The following is a 5,859-nucleotide window of genomic DNA, read 5'->3' as shown; positions in this document are numbered from 1 at the left end:
ACTAGAATAATGGATACCATTTAATTTCTTATCAACTCTTTGCCCTAGAATAGCACCTACAGCATAATCGCTAGCATCACACATAATTTCAAAGGGTAAATTCCAATCAGGTGGATGAACAATGGGTGCAGAGACTAATGCTTTCTTAAGTATTTCAAATGCTTCTACACCATCATCATCAAAGACAAATGGTATATCTTTTTGTAATAAATTAGTCAGAGGCCGAGAATTTTTTGAGAAGTCCTTAATGAACCTCCTATAAAATCCGGCGTGACCAAGGAAACTTCTTATACCTTTGATGTCCTTGGGACATGGCATCTTTTCAATAGCATCAACCTTAGCTTTATCAACTTCAATACCTCTTTCAGAAACTTTATGCCCCAAGACAATACCTTCATTAACCATAAAGTGGCACTTTTCCCAATTCAAGACAAGATTAGTTCTTCACATCTCTGCAAAACTCGATCAAGATTGCTCAAGCAATCATCAAAAGAAGATCCATAGACGGAAAAGTCGTCCATGGAAACCTCACAAATCTTTTCACAAAAGTCAGAGAATATAGCCATCATGCATATTTGAAAGGTAGCAGGTGCATTACATAAACCAAAAGGCATTCGTCTATAAGCAAAAGTACCAAAAGGGCATGTAAAAGTAGTCTTTGATTGATCTTTAGACGACACAGGTATTTGAGAGAAACCAGAATAACCATCTAGAAAGCAGTAATGTGTATGTTTGCATAATCTTTCTAGCATTTGATCGATAAAAGGTAAGGGGTAATGATCTTTCTTAGTAGCCTTATTTAATTTGCGGAAATCAATTACCATCCTATAACCTGTAATAATTCTTTGTGGAATCAATTCATCTTTACCATTAGGAACAACAGTAATACCTCCCTTCTAAGGGACACAATGAACAGGACTTACCCACTGACTATCAGCAACGGGATAAATTATACCTGCCTCTAGAAGCTTTAGTATTTCTTTTCTTATCACTTCTTTCATTTTAGGGTTCAGACGTCGTTGAGGATCACGAACTGGTTTGGCATCTGCTTCCAAATTTATTTTGTGTTGACATAGAGTGGTACTAATGCCCTTAAGATCATCAAGAGTATATCCAATAGCAGCACGGTGCTTCTTCAGAGTTTTCAATAATCTTTCTTCTTCATGCTCTGAAAGGTTAGCACTAATAATAACGGGATATATCTTCTTTTCATCAAGATAAGCATATTTAAGATTATCAGGCAATGGTTTAAGCTCAAACACGGGATCACCCTTAGGTGGAGGGGGATCCCCTAGGATTTCAATGGGCAAATTATGTTTCAGCATAGGTTCCTGTTTAAAGAATACTTCATCTATTTCCCTTCTTTCATTCATAAACATATCATTCTCATGGTCTAGCAAATATTGTTCTAAAGGATCACTAGGAGGTACGGCAATAGAAGCAAGACCAATAATTTCATCCTTACTAGGCAATTCTTCTTCACGGTGTTGTTTACTAAATTTAGAGAAATTAAATTCATGAGTCATATCATCTTAGCCGACAGTAACAACATTCTTTTCGTAGTCTATCCTAGCATTAACAGTATTTAAGAAGGGTCTACCAAATACAAATGGGACAAAAGCTATCTTGTGGGGAACCAAGAACAAGAAAATCAGCAGGATATTTAGTTTTCCCACACAAGACTTCAACATCTCTAACAATTCCCATTGGTGAAATAGTATCTCTATTAGCAAGTTTAATAGTAACATCAATTTCTTCTAACTCAACAGGTGCAATGTCATCATAATTTCTTTGTATAAGTCAATAGGTATTGCACTAGCACTAGCACCCATATCACACAAGCCATGATAACAATGATCTCCTATTTTAACAGAAATAACAGGCACGCCTACCACAGGTCTATGTTTATCTTTAGCACAATGTTTAGCAATTCTAACATTTTCACCGCAGAACTGAATAACATGCCCATCAATATTATCAGACAAGAGATCTTTAACAATAGCAATATTAGGTTCTACTTTAACTTGCTTAGGGGGTGTATATGTTTTAATATTGCTTTTATGAACCACAGTTGAAGCTTTAGCATGATCCTTTATCCTAACAGGGAAAGGTGGTTTCTCAACATAAGAAGTAGGAACAATAGGATCATTGTAAGTAATAGTCTTTTCTTCAACTTTAATAGGTGCAACTACTTTTACTTCTATGGGAGGGTGATATTTAAACCACTTCTCCTTAGGGAGATCGACATAAGTAGCAAAAGATTCACAGAAAGAAGCTACTATCTCAGAATCAAGTCCATATTTAGTGCTAAACTTACGGAAAATATCGGTATCCATAAAAGATTTAACACAATCAAACTTAGGTGTCATACCTGACTCCTTACCATTGTCGAGGTCCCAATTTTCAGAGTTGCATTTAATTCTATCCAATAAATCCCATCTAAATCCAATAGTCTTCATCATAAAAGAGCCAGCACAAGAAGTATCAAGCATGGTGTGATTATTTTCAGAAAGCCGAGCATAAAATTTTTGAATAATCATTTCTCTTGAGAGCTCATGATTGGGGCATGGATATAACATTGATTTAAGCCTCTCCCAAGCTTGATCGATGCTTTCTCCTTCCCGAGGCCAAAAATTATATATATAATTGCGATCACGATGAACAAGATGCATAGGATAAAACTTCTGATGAAATTCCAATTTCAATCGTTTGTAATTCCAGGACCTCGTATCATCACATAGCCTATACCATGTTGATGCATCTCCCCTCAAAGATAAGGGGAAGACCTTCTTCTTAACAACATCTCCGGATACACCTGCAAGCTTAAATAATCCACAAACTTCATCCACATATATTAGATGTTCATCAAGATGTTTTGTTCCATCTCCTAAAAAAGGATTAGCTAGCAGTTTTTCTATTATACCCGAAGGAACTTCAAAGTAAGTATTTTCATTTTCATTTTCATTTTCAGTAGGTTGAGGAGCAACTCTTTGCTCTACTGGTCGGGGTGAAGATACCCAGAACAAGCCCCTCAAAGGATTACTTTCCATAATAACAAGTGACAGTAAATTTCAGCACACTATATAATTTTTTCCTCACCAAATTCCACCTACCAAAGGCGCTTCACTCCCCGGCAACGGCGCCAAAAAATAGTCTTGATGACCCACAAGTATAGGGGATCTATCGTAGTCCTTTCGATAAGTAAGAGTGTCGAACCCAACGAGGAGCAGAAGGAAATGATAAACGGTTTTCAGCAAGGTATTCTCTGCAAGTACTGAAATAAGTGGTAACAGATAGTTTTGTGATAAGATCATTTGTAACGAGCAACAAGTAACAAAAGTAAATAAAGTGCAGCAAGGTGGACCAAAGGACAAGCCTGGACAAACTCTTATATAAGGAAAAGCGCTCCCGAGGACACATGGGAATATCGTCAAGCTAGTTTTCATCACGTTCATATGATTCGCGTTCGGTACTTTGATAATTTGACATGTGGGTGGACCGGTGCTTGGGTGTTGTTCTTACTTGAACAAGCATCCCACTTATGATTAACCTCTATTGCAAGCATCCGCAACTACAACAAAAGTATTAAGGTAAACCTAACCATAGCATGAAACATATGGATCCAAATCAGCCCCTTACAAAGCAACGCATAAACTAGGGTTTAAGCTTCTGTCACTCTAGCAACCCATCATCTACTTATTACTTCCCAATGCCTTCCTCTAGGCCCAAATAATGGTGAAGTATTATGTAGTCGACGTTCACATAACACCACTAGAGGCTAGACAACATGCATCTCATCAAAATATCGAACGAATACCAAATTCACATGACTACTAATAGCAAGACTTCTCCCTTGTCCTCAGGAACAAACATAACTACTCACAAAGCATAAACATGTTCATAATCAAAGGGGTATTAATATGCATATAGGATCTGAACATATGATCTTGCACCAATTAAACCAACTAGCATCAACTACAAGGAGTAATTAACACTACTAGCAACCTACTAGCACCAATCCCAGACTTGGAGACAAGAATTGGATACAAGAGATGAAGTAGGGTTTTGAGATGAGATGGTGCTGATGAAGATGTTGATGGAGATTGCCCTCTCCTGATGAGAGGAGCGTTGTTGATGACGATGGCAATGATTTCCCCCTCTGGGAGGGAAGTTTCCCCGGCAGAACAGCTTTGTCGGAGCTCTAGATTGGATCCGCCAAGGTTCCGCCTCGTGGCGGTGGAGTTTCATCCCGAAAGGTTGCTTCTTATTTTTTTCTCGACGAAAGACTTCATATAGGAGAAGATGGTCATCGGAGAGCCACCAGGGGGCCCACGAGGTAGGGGGCGCGCCCCCCACCCTCGTGAGCAGGGTGTGGGCCCCCTGGTTTTCATCTTTGGTGAGGATTTTTCATTATTTATTATAAGGTGTTCCGTGGAGTTTTAGGACTTTTGGAGTTGTGCAGAATAGGTCTCTAATATTTTCTCCTTTTCCATCCTAGAATTCCAGCTGCCGGCATTCTCCCCCCTTATGTAAACCTTGTAAAATAAGAGAGAATAGCCATAAGTATTGTGACATAATGTGAAATAACAGCCCATAATGCAACAAATATCGATATAAAAGCATGATGCAAAATGGACGTATCAGAGATAGACTGAAGATAGCTCAGTCCAGGCAGAAGAGTTATGGTGATTCGAAACGCAAGGAAATAACCTATGAAATTGGAGATAGAGCATATCTGCGAGTGTCACCCCTGCGAGGAGTGAAACGTTTTGGAGTTAAGGGAAAGTTAGCCCCGAGATTTGTAGGACCGTATCGAATTTTGGAACGTATGGGAGAAGTTGCCTACAAGTTGGAGTTACCTGAAGGACTGTCAGGAGTTCATGATGTATTTCATGTTTCACAGCTGAAGAAGTGTCATGCTGAGATGGCCGATATACCGTTAAGAGATACAGTACCCTTGGAGGCGATTCAGTTGGACGGTGATTTGACCTATGAGGAGAAGCTAGTCAGGATTCTCGAATTTGCCAGCCGAGTCACCCGCAGCAAGGTTATTAAGTTTTGCAAAGTTCAGTGGATCCACCATACCGAGGATGAAGCCACCTAGGAACAAGAGGATGATCTTCGCAAAGACCACCCACACCTATTCTCTAGCCAACCCGAATCTCGAGGGCGAGATTCATCTTAAGGGGGGTAGGTTTGTAACATCCCAAATTTTCAATTTGGAATGTTATACATAGATCATCCATGCATATCATATTTTACTGCATTTCATTGCGTGATCATCGAAATCCTAAGCAACTCAAGGACCCTCGGAGAGAGTAGGGGATTTCCCTATTTTCATATTTGGGTCTTACCAAATATCGAAACGAGGATTTTTGGTTTTAATTATTTTTCTCTCCGAAAATATTTCATGTTAAAATATATGAGAGGAGATAATATGACTTCTCCAAAATAAATGAAATATTGGAGGGAAAAATATTAAAATCAAATATTTGATTTTATGTGGAGTTTATTGCTATTTTATTTGAATTAGAAAAATTGCACGTTTTTCAAAGTTGCATTTTAGGGCCAAGAAAATGTTCATCTTGTTCTAAATATTTTATTTAGAGATGAAAGTTTGTTTTGGCATTTTTAGATTTTTATTTTATTTTCTAGGATTTTTTTAGTTTCAGCGGAATTATTTAAAAAAAACGCGTAGCGCCCGACTGGGCCGAAGCCCAGCCGAGTCGGCCCGCTTCCCCGCCTCCGTCTCCGAGCGGGAGACCGCGCCGCCGTGAACCGGAGTCCGGCCGGGACTCCGTTTCCCCCGCGCCTTGCCCCCTCCTCCAAGTCGCCCCCGTCTCTTATAAGCCACCCCCG

Source organism: Triticum dicoccoides, chromosome 5A (assembly GCF_002162155.2).
Source record: "Triticum dicoccoides isolate Atlit2015 ecotype Zavitan chromosome 5A, WEW_v2.0, whole genome shotgun sequence".
NCBI classification, from domain to species: Eukaryota; Viridiplantae; Streptophyta; class Magnoliopsida; order Poales; family Poaceae; genus Triticum; species Triticum dicoccoides.
Note: the sequence above shows the minus strand (reverse complement) of the source record.